The sequence below is a fragment of the Podarcis erhardii genome, assembly GCF_964252035.2.
Source record: "Podarcis erhardii genome assembly, chromosome: 6".
Lineage (NCBI taxonomy): Eukaryota > Metazoa > Chordata > Lepidosauria > Squamata > Lacertidae > Podarcis > Podarcis erhardii.
Window position 1 is genome coordinate 21,541,555 of NC_138510.1, and position 25,309 is coordinate 21,566,863.

The following is a 25,309-nucleotide window of genomic DNA, read 5'->3' on the forward strand; positions in this document are numbered from 1 at the left end:
GGGTAGTTGAAGAACAGAGTCAGTATTTGTGACATACATCAATCTTTAATGCATAGTATAATTGGGGTAGAATGCTTGGCTGCAGTTAATTTGCTTGTTTCCCTTGAAGACAGTTTGAGCACCATGAAAACCATTCAGAATCTGGAGCCAGGGTGGATCGTGTTAACCTTCCACTCAGTCACTGGATGCATATTATACCAGTGGTTTCTTGAATTATAGAATCAACTTGAATGGCTGGATAAAAATAAAATTATTTTAGATTTAGCTCAGAGTTTAAAGAGACATACTTTGGAGAGTTCTTTACAAGGAGCCTTGCTGGTTGGATGCCAACATCTGTAGTGGCTAATGTAACAAGTGATCAGGGTTCCCAAGAGGCACTAATCCACCACCTATGTCAATTGCCTCAATTTGCCTCATGAAATCATCAGCCCTGACTTGACCCATGATCTTTTTCATGGCATTTGAAGTTTAAATGCTCAACAGAAGTTAACTTGATGCAGAATTTCTGCTGGAGGAGCACATTTTACCCTGGATACAATCACACTGAGACTCATGAGTTTGTAAATTAATAAAGCTATGTTTCTTTCTGGAAATACACAGTTGATAGAAAAGATCCCTAGTTTTATCTAAGTGGAGATGCCGTAAGCCATTCTTCCTTTTGCACCTCAGATGGAGAGAGATTCAAGTGTGTCTCCTTTAATGAGGGAGGCATGGAGAAGGAGGAAAATGAAGTGAGGTCAGGTCAGCAACCCTAAGAATATCAGTCTATTGCTGAAGGGAGATCAAGAGGTGAGCACAAGAAGGACAGTCTAGGAAGCCTGGAGATTGCGCTCTACTCTTCATACGCAGGTATGTCAGCCTACAGTGCAAGCAGAGTTGCACCAGATGCTTTCAACCTGTGAAGGAGCATTTCCTATTCATGGTGCTTTGATGTATAAGACAGTTTTTCTCACAAATGAAAAGATATTTTAGGGGCTCAGATTGGATTCAGAGAAACCATTCTAAATGCTGTGCTTCCTCTAGAACATGGGTAGGCAAACTAAGGCCTCTATGAATCTGTCCAATACTCTTAAAGTCATGGGTCAACAAACTAAGGCCTGTGGGCCGGATCAGGCCCAATTGCCTTCTGGATCTGGCATGCGGACGGTCCGGGAATCGCCGCGTGGATCGCCAGCATGCACGTTCTTTCCCTCTCCCTCTCTCTCCCTCACACGGCACCAGCGCCTCCTCCCTCCCTCCTCCTGGCTTGAGGAGGAAGGGGACTGGGCTTTGTTGGTGCCAGCAGCAGCAGCGCTTGAGCGGCCGCCATTTTAAGCAGCCCCTCTCCAGAGCCCTTTCATGCGCTGCTCATCGTCCTTCTGCTGTCACCAGCCCCTGCTGCTCACAAGACACAGGTAAGCAGCCACCAGGGTTCGTGCATCATTTCCTCCCCCCAATATAGTCCAGCCCCCCGCAAGCTCTGAGGGACAGTGGACTGGCCCCCTGCTGAAAAAGTTTGCTGACCCCTGCTTAAAGCCAGTCAAGATTGTGGCCAACACAACCATAACTTCCAAGTCTAAGAGGGAAATACTCACTGCTCTCTAATGCCAGTGTTTGCCAGTACATGTGTTTGGCTCTTGGCTGTCATTTGGGGGAAGGATCTGCATTTAAAAAGAAAAGAAAAGTTGTTTTCTGAGTACTTCATGCTCCTTCCTGTGTCCTTTCAGCTGTTCTGGTGCCCAGAACATCCATACATGGAACATTTGCTCCTCAAATTGGTGATTGATTATTACTTCAGGGCTTACTGCAGAGAACTATAACCAAAGAAACTTCATTTGCAAATGCTCAGAGCGTTTATTGGATTCAGTTGTAAAATCTTCACTTTGGTGTGATGCATGGTTGATAAACTTTAATGACAGGCTCTATTAGCAGTTGTTAAACAGGGAAGGATGTCATGGAAAATAGCACATTGTAGTGTGTATTGCTTTACCACTAAGCAGAGGAATAAGCATGAGTTTTCATGGATTTTCACTCATAGACCTGCTCTTCTAAGTGAACAAAGTGATGACGACAACATTCACAATACTGATAATTAACCAGAAAGGAATTGCAATCAGTAAGTTCTTACTTGTGTGCTCAAAATCCTTCAGAAAAGTATATAACATTAAGTCAGAGGTAGACATCCTTTTGTTTTATTGGGGCTGCATACTGGTGATGGGAGAGCCAGGAAGGACTAACAAAATTTCACTGATAAGTTTTGCAAATCCATAGTTCTAGTTATATGGAGTATCAGTCAGACTTTGTATAAGGCACCTCCTTTTATTTTCCCATTTGTGTGTTCATGTTTTCTGACATCAGTTTTATTTTTCCTATTTGAATAATTTGGTGTTAGCTTGAGGAGACTGCAAAGCGATTTTTTCCTAATGAGTATTTTTAATTAGTAGTCTGTTGAAATTTCTGTGTGCAACATGTCTTTGCAATTGCAGGCAATATGCTTGGTCGTATTGGGTTTATTTGCTTATAAAGTAGTGATTTGCGGTTGTGATGTTAAAATGCTCACTGCACTGGGAACTTTGATACCAATGCTATCCTGGGACAGGATGTGTAACAGATGTGCAGCATTAATTGCAGTGTTTACTGCTGGGCAAAGCACTTTATGTAATGAAAAATCAATAAAAGATAATCAAACTGTATTCTCTTGACATCAGAAAAGGCATTGTGCATTTAAGGTGATGATTTAAAAAATGTGTTATGCAAGTCCCATGTTTTCTTTATGAGCCTACCTGTGGCGAACCTCATTTTGCTTCTGTATTCTGCCAACAAACATTTTTACCTTTCAGATTTTCTCAGAGGCAAAGGCTAATAAAGATTTTTTTAAAAAAGCAAAGCTCTTTAAGTTGTTGCAAAAATGGAAAAGGTGAACTTTAACCTTGGGATGTTCATGGTTAGTGTGTTGGACCAAATCCCCACTCAGCCATGAAGCTCACTGGGTGACCTTGGGCCAGTCACTGTCAGCATTTCACTCTCCCGTTGCTGGATGTGTGATTGCTATATCACATGTCTGTGTTTACTTTCCAGGCTTGGAAAGTGTGAGAATGGAAGCCAGTCTTATCTCTTCCACTTGTACTGTACAGAGCTCGTCCTCAAAGGATGCTGAGCCATGGCTAAAGGCCAGGAAGGCTGAACTTGATTCCTTAGAAAGGAACAAGCCTTGGGAACTTGTCCCAATAAAGCCAGGTATGAAGCTTCTTGATAGTCGTTGGGTCTATAAAGCCAAGACTGATCAGAAGGGCAAGATAGTCAGCCACAAGGCCAGACCAAGTGCATGTAGTCCCATAGTTGGGAAAAACACTACAGGAGTCTGTTATGGGTATGACAACTGTATGTTTGATTGTGTATGGCTGCATTAGCAAATGCAACAATGGTTACCTGAAAAGGGGGAGGATGTCAGCATTTCACTCCTCCGTTGCTGGATGTGTGATTGCTACATCACATGTCTGTGTTTACTTTCCAAGCTTGGAAAGTGTGAGAACGGAAGCCAGTCTTATCTCTTACGCTTGTACTGTACTTTTATAATTCTTTACTCTCAGAGGAGATGTGAGAGGACATCATGGTTACTTTGTCCTGTATATATTGCTTAATAAATCACTTAGAATGCTACACTCATGCTCCACGGTCGTTTCTGCTATACTCTGCTAATTGAGTGTCTTTTGATATGTGTCACTGATGCGCACTGAGACTGATTTGTGAACATCCCGGGCTACACTTCATCAGGAAGATGCCTGGAGAAATCTGTCTCATTCTGGGGGCTGCGTGTGTCCCCCAGGCATGTTCCGACAGTCACTGCCTCTCAGCCTACCCTACTTCACAGGGTTGTTGTGTGGATAAAATGCAGAAGGGGGGGTCCTTGTACACTACCTTAAGCTCTTGGGGAAAATGTTGGATATAAATGTAAGAAAGAAAGAAAGAAGTTTGGAGACAATATGAGTAATACCAGAACTAGGAGTATATGAAACACAAATGTCCAGTACAGGAACATTCCAGCTGTGAAGAGAGTGTTCAGCTGACTAGCCAATACAACGCCTAGTGGAACCATATTTGATCATCAAAATGCATTTTGAATAAGAAAAAGGGGTCTTTGCCTAATAGGTTTCAATTATTCCTGTTAGTCCTATAGAGTTATTTACATGCTGCCTTCTGGATACTGCAGTCTCTGGACCAACATTTTGGGAAATGAGTCCATGTGTAAGGGGTGGGGGAGAGATTAAGACATGTCATCTACATGGTGAGCCCAGAAAAGGTAGCCTTGCTGTGAAGTGGGGGTGTTAAGTATAATTGATTTAATTGACACTGAAATGGGAATGTCTGTGTATTTGTGAAAAGGTTTAACATGGGGAGATTACATTGAAGCTATAAAAAAGCAAGAAGAGATCTCTCTGAGCTCTTGCTGAGCTAAGAATTAACTAATTGTTTTCTGCTAGCTAACATGTGAGTGTTGTAACCTTAGATCAGGTGACAAAGGTACGGCATTGCAAATTTGCCATCTTGGAAGGGTGGTAGCTTGTTCTTCATTCTCTCTCAAACTCTTTGGAGTGAGGATGTAAATGAAGCTTTCCAGGAAAACAGCTCCAGGCAGAATGGATCCTGAAGGAGAGAGACATTGTCTTATAGGTCTCTTTGGATTATTTCATATTTTATAAGATGCTGAGCCTGTGCTGGACAGCACAGGATATTGTATGGATATATCTAGATGTATCATTTGATGTTCCTGTTTTGTTTTGAAGAGTTCTGCAAGTAAAGGTAAGGGAAAATACTTATTATTATTATTCTTTAATCTATTACCCACTCTTCAGCAGCATATTCCAGGGCAAGTTGCAATGATTTAAAATTCAGTATTTAAAATTGTTTTAAAACATATTGTAGGAATAGGGTCACAGAATATGAACTGCCTGTGAAATACTTTGTCATCTTAGCTTATCTCCTAATATGCACATCTCTATCTACTTCTTGAATTATATATGATAAATATGTTGACATACAGTCTGAGAAGACGTGTACAGAGTTGCGTTGTGTTAACATTCAGACATGATGAGGAATACAGATCTGATACCTTACACACACTTGGAAGTAAGTGCCATTGGACTCAAGGGGCTTACTTCTGTGGACTCTCGGGTTGCGAACATGATCCGTGCGGGAGGCACATTCGCAACCCTCAGCGCCGCATCTGTGCCTGCACGGGTTGTGATTTGGCACTTCTGCATATGCACAAAGCACGATTTAGCTCTTCTGCGCATGTGCAAGTGATGAAACCCAGAAGTAACCCATTCCTGTACTTCTGGGTTCGGCACGGTGCACAACCCAAAAACACGCAACCTGAAGCGTCTGTAACCCAAGGTATGACTGTACATAGGTCCATACTGCTGCTGTTGGTGTTGGTCCATACTGTTGTTGTTGTTGTTGTTGTGTATTTATTTATACCCCTTTTCCCCTGGCATACCAATAATTACAATAAAAACAGCATGGTGCCAGCTCTTTAATTAAAAGCAGTCAACTCCAAAATGCCTGTTGGGACAAGAAAGTCTTCATCTGCTGGCAGAAAGAGAGCAAGGAGGGAGCCAGTCTAGCTTTTCTAGGGAGGGAGTTCCAAAGTCTCACACAAGGGGCAGACTGACTTCCAGAAGAAGTAGAGCATTCTATTGCTGCAGCTTCGCTTCTTTGAGTGCCCTGTACCAGAAGATTCATCTGGTCCTTCCTTTGCTATCTTACTTAGAGCAGGTCAAGTCCTTTATTGTCTGAAGAACATTTGGAATGTGTTGCTCTTTTTTTGCTATTTTGTTCTTGACCTCATGGCTTGTATTGGTTTTGATTGTGTGGGTTGAAGGTTTTATCTTGCTTTGTGTGCTGTGATGATGATGATGATGATGATAAACTGTATAGAATTATAAACCAACCAATGGCATAATTAGAATGATGTTTGCATGCATCTCTATTTACCGGTAATCTCTCTTTTAAAACATGCTCGTCTTAAAATAGCCAGATTTTTAAAATCTTGTGTGCTACTTCAGTGTTGACAGAGCATCAGTATTCAGCAGGAAACTGCAAATGTACACAGGCAGCTTCATATCTAGCTGGCCACCTGTTAGCAGCAGCTGCTGTCATGTTGTGCACTCAAATGTTCATGAAAATCCCGTTAAAACCTACTTGAGTGTGTTTTGGTGGAATATGACTTTGATAGCAGTTTTGCCCTACTTTACCAAAGTAGAGATAAAAATATTTGCTTCAGAGATAAAACTTGTGAACCAACATCTTTCTTTTTTTCAGATTTCTTTTTCTTTTATTTCAAAATTCAAAGTTACACTTTATCTCTCAACAGTTATAATTCTATAATATTAATGGCTTCCTGCTCACCAAACCTTGATGTTTATAATAATGATTGCATACAATTGTGTCTTAAAATTTCATCACATCCTGTTTCATCCTCTTTAACATGTTTCTTCTGCTATTTTTTTCTTAAACTTCAAACTCAGCTGTGGACTTTGCCTATCAAAAAATATTTTTTAAATAGACTACAAAAAGTTTTCAGTCCTTGAATGATTCTAAATTTGTGTCTCTTGTCAGAGCCATCAGTTTTGCCATCTCTGCCATCTCTTTCTTTCTTGATATACTTCCCAGGTTGATGACTCCAAAATCCTTTTCTCATCCTAAATTTATTTTATTAGGTCCACCTCACTAGGTTTTTAGAGGGGTGTACCCTAAGGATTCTAGGACAATTCCTTCCAAGCCTTTAAATGCCATTTCTTCCTTCATAAGGTTCCAAAATCAAACCCTCCAGTTCTATGGTGTGTGGTAAAGTAAAGGTAAAGGGACCCCTGACTATCAGGTCCAGTTGTGACTGACTCTGGGGTTGCAGCGCTCATCCCGCTTTATTGGCCAAGGTAGCCGGCGTACAGCTTCTGGGTCATGTGACCAGCATGACTAAGTGAACCAGAGCAGTGCACGGAAACGCCATTTACCTTCCCGCCGGAGCGGTTCCTTGCACTTTGACATGCTTTCGAACTGCTAGGTTGGCAGGAGCAGGGACCAAGCAACGGGAGCTCACCCCGTCGCGGGGATTCGAACTGCCGACCTTCTTATCGGCAAGTCCTAGGCTCTGTGGTTTAACCCACAGCGCCACCTGCGTCCATGGTGTGTGGTAGTTATGAGCTAAAAAGAGCAGGGATTTTGACACCGTGGGTGTCACTCTGGTTTAATTCTGATTAGAAATTCTGGTTCTGGAATGTAGCTGGCGTAACTCTGCATATGTACCATGTATCAAAAATTAATTCTGGAATGAGGAATTTGTGCAATGACTTGAGCCACTGCCATAGTTTTCACTATGGGAAATGTGCAGCAGTCATTCACTTGCCAAGAGCAAGGAAGGTCCATTATTTATCTTGGCAGTTGACATCTTTGCTCCTGCTGTGAAAACCATTTCAGATCTGCATTCCCCCTCCACTACATCACTGCATATCATCAAAAGAAAGTGGCTTGCTCACTAAACCTTATTCACTTAATGAAAATGAAAAACAAGCTGTGTGAAATGTTGGAGGCTACATAAAACATGGCTTTGAGAAAAATAAATCTACCATTGTCCCCTTCCTCTGATATTGACACATTTATGAGAGCATGAGTTTCCCACACCCTCTGGAAGGTTTCAAAAACAATCCTATTGAGCTCCCAGAAAGCCCAACAAAAACATCTCTCAACTGTAGGAAAAATGAATATGTCATTGATACGAAGAATATCTGTGATCAAAACGAATGTATTACCAAAAATGTTATTTTTGTTCCAATCAACAATATGAAATATTCCGATCAACAATATGAAATGTTTCAAAGAATGGCAAAGAGATATTTCAAGATTCATCTGGAGAGTGAAGAAGCCAAGAATAAAATACGAAATGTTAACAGATTAAAGAAAGAGGAGGCTTCTCCCCTCCTCTTAAAATTGTATCATGAAGCGTCTTGTATCTGTTGGATCCGGGAGTGGATAAGTTTAAAAAATACAGATCTATTGGATCTGGAAGGTCATGACAATCGATTCGGATGGCATGCATATTTAGGGTATGAAAAGGCTAAAATACATAAGAATTTTTACAACCATATAATAAGAAAGTATGGGGAAAATATAAGGATTTATTAGAACAAAAAACACCTTGGTGGATCTCACCAATTGAAGAAATATCAGTAAAAAAACCAAATATGGGAACAAAATGGGTAACATATAGAGAATTATTAATTGAAGTAGATAACCATTTAAAATTGAAAGAATATAATGAAGTAAGAGGAGAAGTAAATGATTAGTTACAACATTTCCAGATAAATGAACTATTGAAAAATGACAAAAAGAAAGGATTTGCTCATGAAATTGTACCCCTTCAAAATCTCTGAATTCCAGAGAGAAATAATAGAATGAGACACTAGAGTGAATGTACAGCTTGTTGTTGGACTGGGAAACGATGAAAAGGTCAAAAGCATAATGATAAAGTGGGCCCAAGATGTGGGGCATAATATCCAAATGTCAGATTGGGAAAAACTGTGGAAAAACTATTTGAAATTTACGGCTTGCGTATTGTTAAAAAAAAAATTATATGAAAATGATGTATAGGTGGTATTTAACACCAGTAAAATTATCGCAGATGTACAAATCAGAAGAAAAGACATGTTGGAAATGTAAAGATGTCGATGGTAAATTTTATCATATGTGGTGGCAATGTAAAGTTATTTTAAAAAATTTGAAATGATATGTAATGAATTGAAGAATATGTATAAAATAACCTTTCTCAAAAAGCCCAAAGTTTTTTTATTAGGAATTATAGGAAGGGAAATACAAAACAAACAAAAACAAACAAACATCTATTTATGTATGTGACCCGCCGCACAAATATTGACAGCCCAATGCTGGAAAGAGGAAAAAATACCCACGAAAAAAGATTGGCAAATTAAGTTAATGGAATATGCAGAAATGGCTAAATTAACAGGAAGACTCAGAAATCAGGACAATAACAAATTTAAAAATGAATGGGAAATTTTTATTGCATATATATCAAATCATTGTATACAAGTTGATACATCAGCAGGATTCTAAAAAACATTTGCAGTATTGTGATAACAGACAGAATCAGATATGTATAGATGGAAAACAAGATATGGACATGCATGCATGAATAAGAAATATAATGGAACCATGGAGGGGGTAGAGGGAAGTCAAGGGATTGGAGAAATCCCACATTATGATATTGTATTGATGTTTATTTTATATTTGTGGCTTAGGGCACTCGTATTTATGGGACCACCTCTCCTGGTATGCCCTGCAAAGGACTTTAAGGTCCATGAATAATCATAGTTTAGAGGTCCCAGGTCCTAAGGAAGTCAGATTATCCTCCACCAGGGCCAGGGCCTTCTCAGTGATGGCTCCGACCTAGTGGAATGCTCTGTCCCATGAGACTAGGGCCCTTCAGGATTTAACCTCCTTCCACAGGGCCGCCTGGCTTTAAATTTGAATTTAGCCTGATCTTTTATTCCCCTTCCTTTCCTCCCCCTCCCCTTTTTATGAAGATTACCCACACTGGGATCCCACAGCTAATTCTCCCCATGCCTCCTTGTTGGCCCAAATAGGACTAATTTAGCCAGCCTTGGTGATCATCTAATGTTTATTGGATGGATTTTCCCCTAAATTGATTTTAGAATTTATTGTTATTCACGCTTTTATACTGTATTTTATGCTGTTTTTTGTTGTATCACAATAAAGTGTTTTAAATTTGTTGTTATCCGCCCTGAGCCCGGTTTTCTGAACCAGGAAGGGCGGGGTATAAATAAAAATTTATTATTTATTTATTATTATATTGTTTGTTATGAATAAAGCCTATACATATATATAACTCTAAACATTTTTTAAAAAACATTTTTTAAAGAAACAACAACATTATTTAATCAAGAAAAACACACACATCTAAATACTGGTTGATAACCTAGAGGCTAGCCTCTAAGATGCTCTCAAGGAAAATCTATAATCTAAAAAATAATAATTAAAAATGCAGTATAAGCACGGACAATTGAGAAACACTGGCCTGCGAATGTCCCAATTGCAGAACAGCCTTTACCAAAGGTGTCATGGACTTTGAAGAAGCACAAACTCAGGGAGAAACAGGAAGGCACGTTTGGCAAATCCTCACCATGATCAACTCCCATCCAGAAACCTATGTCCCCACTGTGGAAGGATGTGGGTCCAGAATTGGCCTCCACACACTCTTACAGACACACTGTTAAGACTGTGTTCATGGAAGACAATCTTACTCAGCCATGAGTAATTGCTGAAGCAGAAGAGAGAGGCCAGCCTAAAAGAAGATATCAGTCCATGGTACAGTTGTACCTCGGGTTAAGTACTTAATTCGTTCCAAAGGTCCGTACTTAACCTGAAACTGTTCTTAACCTGAAGCACCACTTTAGCTAATGGGGCCTCCTGCTGCTGCCGCGCTGCCGGAGCATGATTTCTGTTCTCATCCTGAAGCAAAGTTCTTAACCTGAAGCACTATTTCTGGGTTAGTGGAGTCTGTAACCTGAAGCGTATGTAACCTGAAGCATATGTAACCTGAGGTACCACTGTATATTGCTGTAGGCTGGAATAGAGCTTGGAATATTCCTCCCATTTATTTTGAAAAGTTAGAAAATTAAAACCTGATCCTATGCATGTTTACTCAAAGTAAGTTCCAAAGATGGAGAGAAACCACAGTTGACATATTTGCTCATGCCTAGCTAAGCCAGTGCACTACATTCTACTGCCAGGGTTCTGTGACAGGTTGAAGGATATACAGTAGGTACACACAGTTCTTGGTCTTGAAGTAATTTTGAGTCAGGTTTAATGTAAACATACTTTCCCTGTATATGTGGGGGTTTCCCCTGGTATACAGGAACTTCCTTGTGCTTTCTCCTTCTCTAAAACTCCAGACCACCCAGAGCATAGCCATTTTGCAATTTAATGGGAATGATAATATAAAGTCCATAAGAAATGTTTAGTCATTTATTGCTATATGAATTTACTTCTAAATAAAGCATGAGAACTATATTTACACTGACAGCAATCTGTTCATTGCGTGCATAAGCAGATTTACACAAGGGCATAATGGGTGCGATAAAGAAAAGCGATCTGTTGTGCTGATGATGTCTTCCTCCCCCCTGTGGAAGTGCAGGCATCTGAGAATGGAAGCTGGGAACGAGATCACAGAATTTGCAAGTGCTTCTGTTGATTTCCTTTGGCAAGTAGCATCTGGTCCTATTCATCACAAAGGGTGGTATGCAACATAGGGTTAAACTGAATGTCAATGTTATCATCAGGGTTTCCGCTTGTGCAATGGAACATTCTATACCTCTCCTCCCTCTGCATCCCCCAGACCTGTTCTGGGGTCCCCCAACTCTCTGGAGCAAATTTGGGACCAAGCATTCTTAGAGGTATGAGGGGAGGGATCCCATAGCATTATTCCAGCTATTTAGTTGCATACTAATCAAGGTGGCTTACAATGTAATATTATTAAATATTACAATGTAATAATTAAAATACTATTTAAAAGATACATTGAAATAAACTGAAAACAGAGCCAGTGTGGTGTAGTGGTTAAGAGCACTAAACTCGTAATCTGGGGAACTGGGTTCATGTCTCCGCTTCTCCACATGCAGCTGCTGGGTGACCTTGGGCTAGTCACACTTCTCTGAAGTCTCTCAGCCCCACTCACCTCACAGAGTGTTTGTTGTGGGGGAGGAAGGGAAAGGAGATGGTTAGCCGCTTTGAGACTCCTTAGGGCAGTGATATCAAATCCAATATCAAATCCAGGATATCAAATCCGAACTCTTCTTCTTCTTCTTAAAGGAAGCAGAAAAGTAATCCAAGTAAAACAGGTAAACAAATCAATAGTGCAAGTTTATCTAAACTTAAACAGGGTACTCCTGAAATGGCCCTCCCTTTTCACTGCTCAATTTGCAGGTGGTAAAATGGGCCTATTGTGGATATTCTTTTTGAGGTTGGGGTGATATTAGCGGGAGACCATGAAACATAGCTGAGCTTGGGGTGGCCATGAAATTGCTTGTTCTCCAGAACCCCCCTCAGGATGTTATTACACCAGGACATAACATTACTCAAAGGGTTTTCTGGGAAATGAAACTGGAAGCTGTCGAGGGGAGCTACTGATTCCATGGAAAACCCAGAGAGGGTGAGGGTGAGGTGAAAGGAAAATCTATTTTGCCCCCCCATCCCCCACAAAACACCACATTTGCACCAAACATTATTATGAGAAAACTTTCAGATCAGCCCTTACATATTTCTTCTGCGGATAACACACATTTTGTTTCCTGCTTGGCAGGGGGTTGGACTCGATAGCCCTTGTGGTCTCTTCCAACTCTATGATTCTATGGTTTTTATCTATAACTGAATTTGAACTTATGGTGCCAATATAACACGTTGGCCAGAGAGGATGGGCGAACATTGATTTTTTAAAAAAGAAAACTTTCTGGGTGTATATTTGGAGGGAAAACAAGCTGGTTTGGGTTTTATACATGTAATGTTTTGCACTGCTGTTAATATATATATATATCAAAGCACCATAATAAAGCAAGTGCATTTAGCCTTTTACACAACAATTTTAATTAAGACTGTTCCTATGTTCACTTTTGCTGCAAGGAAGTTAGTGACAGTGCTGTAGCCTTTTGAGGAAATAAATGATTCCTGCTAGTTCGCTATCCTCGTGTCCTCTTCCTAACCTTTCCCTCTTCAGTCCTGTTATGGATGGAGGACCAATAGTTCCACAAGCAAAATGTTTTGCTGCCTAGAGCAGGGTGTGAGCATTTTGAGAATGTACCAGCTATTTCATGTCACTTATGGCTTAAGTAACTCATTCCTTCTGAATGATTTATTCGGCTGGTGGCTCATTGAGTTGCCAAAGTTTTACAGACCCTATGTGAGGCAAAGATTTATCAGCTCGAGGCAAAGGGAGCCGTTTGTTAGTCACAGGAAAGGGTAATTAGTCCATTTACAGGGCTTGACATATTGTGTCTCCAGCTTCAAAGAAGGGATGGTGAGCCTCAGCCACATATTCCTGTTCTGAGGTGAGACAATGGAAGGAAGACTGAGAGGGTGGCTAAGTGAGTCTAGAGAACGTGACACAGAGAGGTGCAGTATGTTTGTGCACTTAAGACATGACACAATACATGGCTGTACATCTTTCTGCCCAATTAGGAGTTGTTATACCTTATACGTATTTAGTTAGAGCTCATGTATCTGCAATCAGTAAATGGTGTATGGTTTTGTTTATATGTTTATTGGCTGCCCTATACTCAAAGTAATCTAGGCAGTTTACAGAATTAAACAAAACTTACAGTAAAGCAACAGAACACAATCAGTGCAATACCATAATAAAATCCGGACTTATGAAACCTGGTATCCTCCAGATGTTTTGGGCTACAACTTCCATCCATGCTGACTATGGCTGATGGGAGTTGTAGTCCAAAACATCTGAGGGGCACCAGCTTGCTGAAAACTGGGATGGTCAAGTAATCCAGATTTAATATCATCCTCACTTCATTACCTAAACATCAAGTGGTGCCATCTCACATCACAGACAGAAGCCTTATATCACCTCATTGTTTCCCATTTTAGTCAGTCTAGGCACTCTACCACAAGTTCTCAAGTGTTGAGTAATCAAGCTGAGAAGGCAGAAATGGTCCCTAGTGCAAAAAATCAGTATCTTGCATAACATGTCCACAATAACATCCAGTGGCTCTGTCACAAAACCAGATACATACAGACAATTCCCCTTCACACAATCCTACACGTAATCATATACACAGTCCATTTATCAATAATGCACATATTTGACTTCCCATGCACTCATATATGCCTGTACCACATCAGCATTTTTTCCTGGGAGCTCCGGACTTGAGGTCACCTTCCACGTTGAAATGATATTTGAACTTCTCCTCTGAGCTAATAATTTATAAATTATTTGACTACAAAGATAATACAGCATCCAAAATGAAAAAGATTGTTTCAGACAGTTCTCCAAACCCTCCCCACTCTCCACAGTCTGAGATGAGTTTTCAGTTCTAGTTTGAAGCCCAATCCAGTTTAATGAGAAAGAAACAGATAATACATGAGGAGAGATGGAGGGGGCAGACACAAGGTTTGTTACCAATGTGGTTTTGAGGATCATCCAGACCAAGCCATCCTTTCATGGAGGAGTTATCCAGAACAGTGTGTGTGTGTGTGTGTGTGTGTGTGTGTGTGTGTGTGTAAAATATTAGAGTTCATTACCCAACAAAATGCATTGAAGGCATGTAATATTAAGATTAATGCCAGTAGAATGAGAAATGCAAATACCTCTTTCATTTTATTGTGGACTTCCCATTGTCTAGAAATTCATGATTGTAGGAGAAGTTAGCAAGGCACATAATGGTCCTGACTTTTTAAAAATTAGGTTATTTTATGACCATTGATAACACTGTGGCTAATTTATGACAAATCTCATGCTTCGCAGCGTAAGATGCTCATTTGCAGGGATTGCAAGAGATGAGAAAAGAAAGGGAAGCCTCCTGATATAATTACTTTTTCAGTTGACTAAATTCATTGTCAGGGGGCAGGGGTAACTTGGCCTCTGGGAGAGGCAAGATAGAGAAATGGCCAGGAACACAAATGCTATGTTGTTTGGGTTTTATAAAATAAAGTTACTATAAAATGAGCACATCTCACACCTTCATGAAAGTGGATTCTGAGAGTCAGACAGTGCTTAGAATTTGCAAAATTTGATTGGAAAGGAACACTTGGCTATATCTACATTGTGACTGAGGAGTCCTAAGGTGAAAGGCTGAGGGGGGGGGGGGAGAGACCTTAAGAAGAGACCTTGTCATTTCCTAGGTCCTACTAATTTGCTCCTGTCATGGCGGAAGGTATTTCCCATTTCTCCTTCCATTGACATCAGCAGAAGGAAAAATCACAACGCCAGCTGCAGTGTTTTGCCCTTTGGCGGGGCATATTGGGGGTGCAAGGAGTCTTCTGCCATTCACCAACAATGCACACCACCAGTAGTATACACCTAGAGCTGTAGAGCTTTCAGCAGGCGCACTTGAAGATCCTCTGTGGGTGTATGTGGAGCTGGTGGAGCAGCCACATCCTAAGACAAGCATAAGCAAACTCAGCCCTCCAGATGTTTTGGGACTACAACTCACATCATCCCTGACCACTGGTCCTGTTAGCTAGGGATGATGGGAGTTATGGTCCTGAAACATCTGGAGGGCCGAGTTTGCCTATGCCTGTCCTAAGAACTTTCAGCCAGCCTTTGGCTGACTTTAGAATAGCAGCCTAGATTTGCTCAATAGTTTTATTGATGGCATTAGATATCAGTGGCTTTACTGCAGGTAGTTTATGGTGACCTCTTCTTTGTCTATTTCATAAGTGATCAGGGGCTGATTAATTAAGACGATGCCTGCTGAGCATCCAAAAATTAATCTGACCCTAAAAATAATAATCAGCTGTGAACTGACATATTTTCTCTTAGGACTTTTGCATACTGTATGCCATTCATTTCATAAAGTGCTTTAGAAGCATCTGTGTTTGCTGTTCCCCTTACTAATGTTTATGTGCATGCATATTGCTCCATTATTGTTTTGTTCTGTGTAGGTGCTTTTATTTGGGTTTTGTGAGTCATTTTGGAGATGTTGTTCAGCGGAATAGCATGGTAAAAACTGAATAAAAATTTTAAGGCCTGGTGTACAGAGGGTTTGATTTGAAAGATCATGGGCTGGATTCACCTACCCTGTTCTGCTAGTGGCAGGCAGAGCAAGGACTTTTGCTAGTTAGGGTTGCCACCTTTGTTCTGGCAAAATACAAGACAAGACTGAGGAGGGGGATAGTGGGGTGATTTTTTTCCCACCTGGCATTGAAGTGACTTCAAAGCAATCCATTACAATTCATTGCAGCCTAACAAGATGGCCCCTCTGGAATTTGACACACACACACACACACACACACACACACACACACAAATTTGTAAATCTGTCTGTGCTTTGCTACCCAGAGCTTAAATGCATTACCTTATCATCGATTTTGATTATTCTTAAATGGTTGTTTTTAATAATAATAATAATAATAATAAATTTTATTTATATCCCGCCCTCCCCAGCCGAAGCCGGGCTCAGGGCGGCTAACAACACTAAAACAATACAACATTATAAAACATTATAAAAATGAGTTAAAAACAAAATTAATGGCAACCATAAGCTAAAGTCTTGAAAAGATTGCCAAAGGAGGGAGTCAGGCTGCGCCCTAACAAAAGGCCAGGTGGAACAGCTCTGTCTTGCAGGCCCTGCGGAAAGATGTCAAGTCCTGCAGGGCCCTTGTCTCTTGTGACAGAGCGTTCCACCAGGTTGGAGCCGCAGCCGAAAAAGCCCTGGCTCTGGTTGAGGCCAGCCTAACCTCTCTGTGGCTTGGGACCTTCAAGGTGTTTTTATTTGAAGACCGTAAGTTCCTCTGTGGGGCATACCAGGAGAGGCGGTCCCGTAGGTACGAACAGTTTTTAACTGTTTCTACCAATAATTTTGTTGTTCTTTTAGTGAAATGCTTTGAGGTTGTTGTTGTTTTCAATCAAGTGGTATATAAATTTTAATAAATAAGATTCCATATCCTAGTTCCAGTGGAAAGGGGGAGGATAAAGAAATGGTGAATCATCTGCTGATATTGATGACACCAAATTCCATGCTTTAGTATCATTTCACCCCACATCCTCATATTGAATGCAAGGCTTTTAGCTTGGCACTTAATAGGCTGATGGGCAGGTTGTTAATTAGAATTGACTGAAATATTCCCTCTGGCTGATATTTCCACTGTGGTCCTCTATGCTGTGCATCTTGCCTGCCTATGTGTATAATTAACAATTAATGTAATGAAGTGATGGGAACCTTCACACTTTTAATATTTCTAAATACGTTGTCTTCATACGCATGAAAAATATCTTGTCTACAGAGTCTTTCCTGGAAGATCCATACAGATATTTTAAGACTCTGATTACAAAAAAAAACCCAAACCATCTCTCTCTCCCCCCCCCTCAGTCCCCCCCCCCTTTCTTGTTTGACCTTCTGGGTCATGAACAGCATTATGTAAGAACTGGCTGTATCAAAGGTAAGGTTTTGTTGTCGTAGCTTCCCCACACTCTCAGAATTTCTAACTTTTTGGCTATTTTCCCACATGGAGGCAGTGTGCATCCATATGGCCTTCATCCTTGGGTGTAGAGCCTTTTCCCAGATATGGACTGCAACCCTTTCCCTCCCATGTCCAGTACTGGCTCCAGGCTTTAGTGGTCCATTGAGCAAGGTGTCTTCAGTGGACCCAACTCCTTTCTCATGGTGTTGCTACCGCCCAGTTGCTTGCCTTCTTCCTGTGGACCCAACCCACACCATCACCACTGGGAGGGAAGGGGTGAAACAAGTGGAAGGCACTCCTCCCTTTTTTGCTGTTGTCACTCCTCCTTTACTCAGGACAATGACAGCAAGAAGAAAGAGGCCCCAGCAAGGGCCCCAGGTTTTGTGGGTTGGCAGTGGGCTCCCTGCTCATAAATGCTAGTCCTGTTGAAGCCTATGCATATGGAATCCCTATTCACAACACAGTTTCCCACCCACCCCAAAAAAGGTGGAGGGGCAGAGAAAATGAAAAAGGTATTTCTTCCTCCCCAAAGAATTCCCAAATGCCCACTGTCCTATGGGGCGGCCCTTCCAAAATGGCCAACAGGTAGTTGTTGACAGTGCCTCCATGTATGTTTACCTCCGTGTGTTTCCCCCTTGAGTTATAGCTTGCAACCTGCTTGTACAAACGTGTTAACTTTTAGCTGGAGCTATAGTCAAAAACCAGATGCAAGAAGCCCGTACATAACATCTGGTAACTATACATATTTGCTGAAGGAATTTTAAGGTAGCTGTCAAGGAAGAAGATCTCACTCTGTGTGTGTGTTTCTGTAAGCAATCTTTCCACACCTCACAGGGGAAACTTGTCATCATTTCAAATGTAGTGTTACTAATGGGAAGCCACGTTCAAAAGCACCCTGTGGGTAATAAAACAGACCTTGTTTTTAAAATAAACTTTAAGGACATATTTAGTTTATCATATGGAATGCTGATGCATCAAAATGCTTTGGCATCCATATATATATATATGTATATATGTGTGTGTGTGTGTGTGTGTGTGTATATGTGTGTGTGTGTATATATATATAGTTGCTTCTTACGGCACTTCCAGATAGTTGTTATTTGGGGATGGGATTCAGTCACATGCCAGTAAATTTAGATTGTGCAATTATGGTTGAGTGGGAGGTCTTGCACAACAAACGCACTTCTCCAAAAGATCAGACTTCTTTGTGATAATGAAAGTGATGGGAAAATGCGCAGAATAGTGTGGGATAATACTTACTCTGATGCAACATGATCTAACCACTCTGCAAACAAAAAGGAATGAATGCTCAATGAACAGGTTGGTCAGAAGCACCCTTAGAAACAAGCAAAATCGCAAGAGGGCTTAATATGTTGCTGCACTCTATTTCATACTGTAGGTGAGAAGCGTATACACACACATTTTAAAATAATAATCAGCCTACTTATACAGGTGAAAACTGGACAAAACCCTTTTACTGATCCGCCTTATTATTGCATCATAATTTGCATACAGACCTCATAACTTTACAATTCTAGTTGTTTATTTATTCCACATCTGTTGCTGCCCTTCTAGTGCTTAGCTTTTATTGTACATTATCTGTTTATTCTACACAACCTGTTTTAGTAAATGATCTGCACATGGTGGATAAAGTTCTGTCACTGTTGTTGTTTTCTTAAAGAAATGTAAGAGTTCCACAAAGAAGCCCTGGAGGCCCTAATTAATGGGTATTTTTTTGGCTTGTAACAAAGATATATTGCCTAATATTACATTCCTTGCAGTCATATGCTAATTAAAAGGCGTAGTATATACAATTGCTCTCCATCAAAGTGATTGAAAGCTTACAAAGATGCTTTCTTTTGCCTGTGGGGAGGATAGAAGACACCATCAGTCACCATGACTGTGCCTTAGGAATGAATGCTCCTGTTTTGGATGTAAACTTTTCTTAGGCATTTAAAAAGCTTGAAGGTGTTTCATTTCCTACTTCTGTATGCAGTCATCATGTACCGTATCTTCTTATAACAAGCTATTATGGTGACAAGGAAGGTCTCAACAGACTAATATCCGCATTGTTTTAAATGAATACACAAATGCATACCTGATGTTCTTGATGACGGCATTGTTGACTCTGCTAAGAATCCAAGAGGCCATGTAGACAAGATTTGGCTTCTGTGGTCTGCCTTTCTGTCTGTCTTTCAATATATGCTGATGCAGCTCTCTGTTAATCTGCTTTCAAGAGTAAAATGGGTGAGGTTAGAAAGACTCATTCATAACAATGTTAGGACTCAGAAACCTAATGGCATGCTGTCAAGTTCTAAAGCTCAAGTTGTTGCGGACATACAATAACCTTGTATGATTGCCACCCCTTATTTTTTTTCATATCATTTTTATTAGTTTTACAATAATACTTTCCATTGCAATATCTCCTCTTATATTATACATTTTGGCTTTTTAGGGCCCTGACTTCCTTCAAATCTTCCTTACAATTTTCTATCTTTTATTTCAAATTTCTCATTTTCACTATTTAACCATTGCTTTAAAATCAAAAACATTAAAACATCATACATTCTTATTCTTATCTGCAGTGGTTTTTGTCGGTAATTCCTCTTGTTTCCACTTCTGTGCTAATAAAATTCTTGCTGCCGTTTTTGCGTATAGGAAAAGCTTAATATCTTGTCTGTTAATTTCTGTACCTACAATTCCCAGTAAAAATGCTTCTGGTTTTTTAACATATGTATACTTCAAAAAATTTTTAATCTCATTATATATCATATCCCAGAAGCCTTTCACTTTCTTACATTCCCACCACATATGTTAAAAGTTATGTTCTTTTTCTGCCACCCCTTATAATTTGATATTTTGTGCCTTAATGGAGTGTAACCTTATTTGCAACACAGAGTGTTCTGTCTGTGATACAATATGCTTCTATGTGTAATAGCTGAGGAATTCTCTCTCTGCACCTTAAATTATTTTCCCAAACCACAGTCAAAACCAACATGGAGGGCAGTATTCACCAAATGAATCCTGTCAGCAGAAGGTGTATTTGGGGGTGGGGGCACATATCAGCCTGTGCACTAGGCTGAGACCTTGTAGTGGCACCCCAATGGCCATTAAGTGGATTATCCATGGGAACAGAGAAGCCTCCCCACCCACATATGCCTGCCATGGATCTTGTCTAGTACCTTCAGCATCTGCTATGAGAACCTGCCAGCGAAATATAACAAAATGCAAGCACAAATTACAAGCCACAGATACTGCAAAAGCTCCACATCACAGAGGCCAGTCATAGAATCATAGAATCATAGAATCATAGAATCATAGAGTTGGAAGAGACCACAAGGGCCATCGAGTCCAACCCCCTGCCAAGCAGGAAACACCATCAGAGCACTCCTGACATATGGTTGTCAAGCCTCTGCTTAAAGACCTCCAAAGAAGGAGACTCCACCACACTCCTTGGCAGCAAATTCCACTGTCGAACAGCTCCTACTGTCAGGAAGTTCTTCCTAATCTTTAGGTGGAATCTTCTTTCTTGTAGTTTGGATCCATTGCTCCATGTCCGCTTCTCTGGAGCAGCAGAAAACAACCTTTCTCCCTCCTCTATGTGACATCCTTTTATATATTTGAACATGGAATTCTTATCCAGCCCTGTCAACCAGCAGCTAATCTCTGTGCATAACCAGGTAACAGAGGAGGTAGCATGCTTCTGAATACCTGTTGCTGGAAACAACAGAAGGGGGGGTGCTCTTGTGCTCAGGTCCTGCTTGCATGCTTCCCATGAGCCACTGTGAGAACAGGATGCTGAAGAATTTGGGACACTGACCTGTTCCATTAGGGGTCTTCTTCTGTTCTGTTCTTAAGTGTGGGAAGAATGCCCAGTGGTGGGTCTCCCAACAGACTGACTAACTATATCCATCTATTGTAAATTAAACACTGTAAAACCCTAGTTCCTTGATCAATCTTGCATGAGCTAACTTAAGGATTTAATGGATGGGCTAATTGATGGTTTTTGTCACATAATGGAATAATGGTAGCTTGATTCATTTAAGCATTATCTTTGTTAAAAACAGTATTTTTGCCCCCAGGCCACTTGATTTAACACACCTGGCACTTAAGCGCTGCAGACATACTTTGTCAACTAATTGCTATATATAATGTTTTCCCTTCTGTACTAATTTTAAAGACAGCAAAACATGTTGCCAAATTACAGGTTAGTTTTATGTGCTACTGCTATTAATGTGCATGATTAGGCATGATTAATAGAAGGTGTGTTAACTTTTTTTGTGGGCCAATGGAAAATTATAGAGACATGGTGCACTTTATAATATCATTGCATTCCTTTGATGCACTGCAGAATGGCAGGGTGGCTCTGAGTTGTAAAACCTATGCATCCTTTTAATGGAATGCTTTTATGAGAAGTTGTTCATCTGCTCTACTGGCCTACTTGTAGTTTAACACAACCCAGGTGTTTATATTATACACAATGGTGTTTCGTATTAAAAATTTAGTTCCTAAATTATTGTGCCTTTTGCTAAGCTTCTACAAAGCAAACACTCAGATTAAGTGTTTACATTTGATGCTCATCAGATTTGCAGATGACACCAAACTTGGAGGAGTAGCCAGTGCTGCTGAAGACAGAACCAGGATTCAAAATTACCTAAACAGATTGGAGAACTGCGCCCAAACTAATTAAATGGATTTCAGTAGGGACAAATGTAAGGTTCTGCACTTAGGCTGTAAGAACCAGCTGCACACATATAAGATGGGGGGACACCTGGCTTGCCAGTAGTACATGTGGGAAGGATCTAGGGGTCTTCGTGGACCACAAGCTTAACATGAATCAACAGTGTGATGCAGCAGCAGCAGCAAAAAAAGAAAAAAGCTAATGCTCTTCTTGACTGCATCAACAAAAGTATAGTGTCCAGATCTGTCTTCTCCTGACTGCTGTGGTCATCAACTGAGGTCCTCTTAGGTATTTCATTAATGCAGTTCCTCTGTCTTGTCATGTCTTCAGACAGGACCTTCTTGGTGATTGTGCCTCACCTTCAGAACTCCCTCCCAAAGGGAGGGTCATTCTGCTCTTAATCACCTTTCGTTGAAGGTGAAGACCTTCCTTTTAGAAAGAGCATTTAATAAGACACATGTAAGCCCTCTTTTATGCTATGGTTAATTATGCTAGAAATAGTTTTGCTGCTACTTTTAAGGATTTTTTTTTAATGTCATTGCTTTTATGCTATCAATTGAACTCCCTTGTTTTAATTCTACACCTTTAGGTGCCAGGCAAAAACATTCCTTTTTAACCAGGCCTTGGGTTGATCTGATTTACATCTCCTATACCCTTTTAAAATGTGTTTTTTTGGGGGGGCTATTGGGTTATTGCTTATATTTTTATTATGTATTTTGTGGTTTTATAGCTTGGTTTTATTCTGTGAACTGCCCTGAGATCCCTGGGTATAGGGCGGTATATAAATTCAAGAATAATAAAATAATAATAATATATATTGTTAGCTGCCTTGGACTATTTTTAGGAATGGTGGGCTAAACCTATGAATGAATGAATGAATGAATGAATGAATGAGTAAATAAATAAATAAATAAATAAAGCCTTTGCTAAGTGCATTATCATTAATCTTATTTCCTTTCTACCCATTGCTGCAACCTGAGAGTCCAATCACATCACTGAATTCACATGCATTTGGAGATTGTAAGCTGAGTGATAACAAAAGTCTGAACTCATGCTCTATCCAGGTCACAGAGTCTGCTAAACCTTACTCCTTTTCTATTCATGCACTCAGCTTCCTTCTCAGTTGCTGTAAAAGCACCAAGTTTCAAAACACAGTGAGAACTCCTTTACATTTGTTTACAAAATTCACCTGAGTTGGTAGCAATCACTTTCATAAAGCCACTGCCTTAGGTGTTGAAGAAAGCAATACAATTTTTGCAACTTCAATTTTGTCTGTAAAAGGGAATCCATATCCTGTTCCAGGTAAGTCCAGCACCAAAGAAGGGAATTGCGCTAAATCCCTGGCAGAACAACGGTAGCATAGCTTTGCTGAATGCCTCAGAGCTGCTGTCAAACATGTCCACAAGGATATAACACAGTCTCTACTGTGCTCTCCTTCAAACATACACTGACTCCTTTACTGATATTTCTGCATAGTTTGCCCCACCCACACCCCATATTCTTTTTTTTTTTTAAGCTTACATTTCATTTTAGATATATCCCATTAATACTCCATTGCTAGGGATGGGTGCAGATTCTATCTTGTCTTGAGGTCAAGTCTGCCTGCCATAATAGAAATTGGGTCCTTAGAGTTGTGGCACCTACGCTTTGGAATTCCCTCCCGTTAAATATCAGACAGGCTTCATCTTTGTTGTCTTTTCAGTGCCTACTGCAAAACTTCCTTTCCCAACAAGCAAAACAAGTCAGTACGAAGAGAAAGTGGGCAAAGTGAACAATAAAACAATCTGAAGTAACATATTTACAGTTCACAATATCTGAAAATCAGTTAGCCTAACATTGTCTTTTCTTATTTTATCTTTTTGTAAGCCACTTTGAGGGTTTTTTGTTTTCATTTTTACAATCAAGCAGTGTATAACTTTTATGAAATAAATGAATAAAGGCTTTTCCAGGATTTGTGGGGACCCAAGAATAACTCCACCTGTGTAAGCTTTTTTAAAAAAACTAAGGCTACCATTTCGGTTTGCAGTGCAAATAATTCAAGCTGCAGCATGAGAAGTCATGGGTTAATTGCATTCCCTGATCACCTAGCTGTCAGCTAATGCTCAGTTATTATGCACAACTACAGAAGTTAAAAACGGCACGAAAATTGCTACCTTACCTATTAAATAGGTGGAGTCGGAAGCAAGTGGTTCCTTCCGAATAATTCCTCTGACAGGCTTCAGAGGAATTGAGAGATGTGTGGAGCCGTCATTGCCCCAAGCTTCCATTGCCTGGATTTACTAAATTGCTAATATTGTTCTAAGCAGTAGAGATTATGACAACTTATTATTTTCTTTGAGAATTCTACCCAGTGGCGTTATACTTGGCATTGAAGGGATCACTTTGAAAAGCTTGCGTGTTTGTCCCTTAATAGTTGGTAAGCTATTATCATCCTCCTAACTTTTCATTATAATGTAAATAAAGACTTTAACCATGTTGCTACAAATTTGGTTTTATTAGAGTCCTGTGATAGTTGGGTAAGAGCTGTGCATCTGCTGCTGTTACATCAAACCCCCACATATATAGGAAAATAGGACACTTCCTTTTCTTTAGGCCCTGTTGTGCACCTGTGATGATGATGTAGTCTGCACAGCAGACCCGCTAAGGTACCTCTGTGTGAAATGCTTCACACAGAACATTGTTGGATTATGGAATTCGCTTAAACAAGTTGTGGTGATGGCCGCCAATTTAAGCTTTAAAAGGAGATTAGACAAATTCATGGAGGATAAGGTTACCAATGGCTGCAACTGAACACAAGTTCTAGGATCAGATGTACCCTGTTACTGATACCAGGAGAGTTCTATTGCACTCATCTCTTGCTTGTGGGCTTCCCTTAGGCATATGGTGGGTCCTCTGTGGGAGACAGTAAGCTGGGCTAGATAGGTCTTTGGTCTGATCCATCTGGGCTCATGTTGACTCAACTTTGTGGTCCTTCCCACATGTACTACTGGCAAGGCAGGTGTCTCCCATCCTATATTTGTTCATTTAATTACTCCTGCCCAAGATTATTCCTACCTTACATTTATCGTTACTGAAATTCAAGCTGTTGGTTCTGGCCCAGTTCCCAAATCTGTTTAGGTCATATTGAATCCTAATAGCCATCCAAAGTTGTATAGACACTTTCTCGTCCTAGGGTAGCTCCAGGGCCCAGGACCGTGAAGTTTTTCCACTCACATTTCTCTGTTTAGCTGTCTCCAACTTGTCTGCCTTTTCTTTGCTTTCTTTGCTGCCTCTGAGGTTGTGGTAAGGTTGCCGCTAAACCTCAGTTATCTGCTGGTGCTGCATTTGTTGATACCACTGCTTGCCTCTCTCCGTGCATCCCGCCTTAAACTTTTTATGTGTTTACGCCCAGCTGTGTTAGATCTTGCAAGAGGCAGTGGTTAGGGCTTCACC

General features: G+C 40.4%; 1 protein-coding gene and 1 long non-coding RNA gene across 2 annotated transcripts in view; one reads left to right on the plus strand and one right to left on the minus strand.

Moving 5' to 3' along the window:
- SULF2 (sulfatase 2) overlaps positions 1-25,309 on the plus strand; it is a 280,668-nt gene that overhangs the window by 49,350 nt on the left and 206,009 nt on the right. The gene's annotated exons all lie outside the window — the stretch shown is intronic.
- LOC309345173 overlaps positions 11,183-25,309 on the minus strand; it is a 31,981-nt gene continuing 17,854 nt past the window's right edge. Inside the window, exons 2-3 of the long non-coding RNA XR_014158052.1 lie at positions 19,295-19,422; positions 11,183-11,289 (exon numbers count right to left, since the gene is read on the minus strand). This is a non-coding gene — a long non-coding RNA (uncharacterized lncRNA). The remainder of the gene's footprint in view (positions 11,290-19,294; positions 19,423-25,309) is intronic.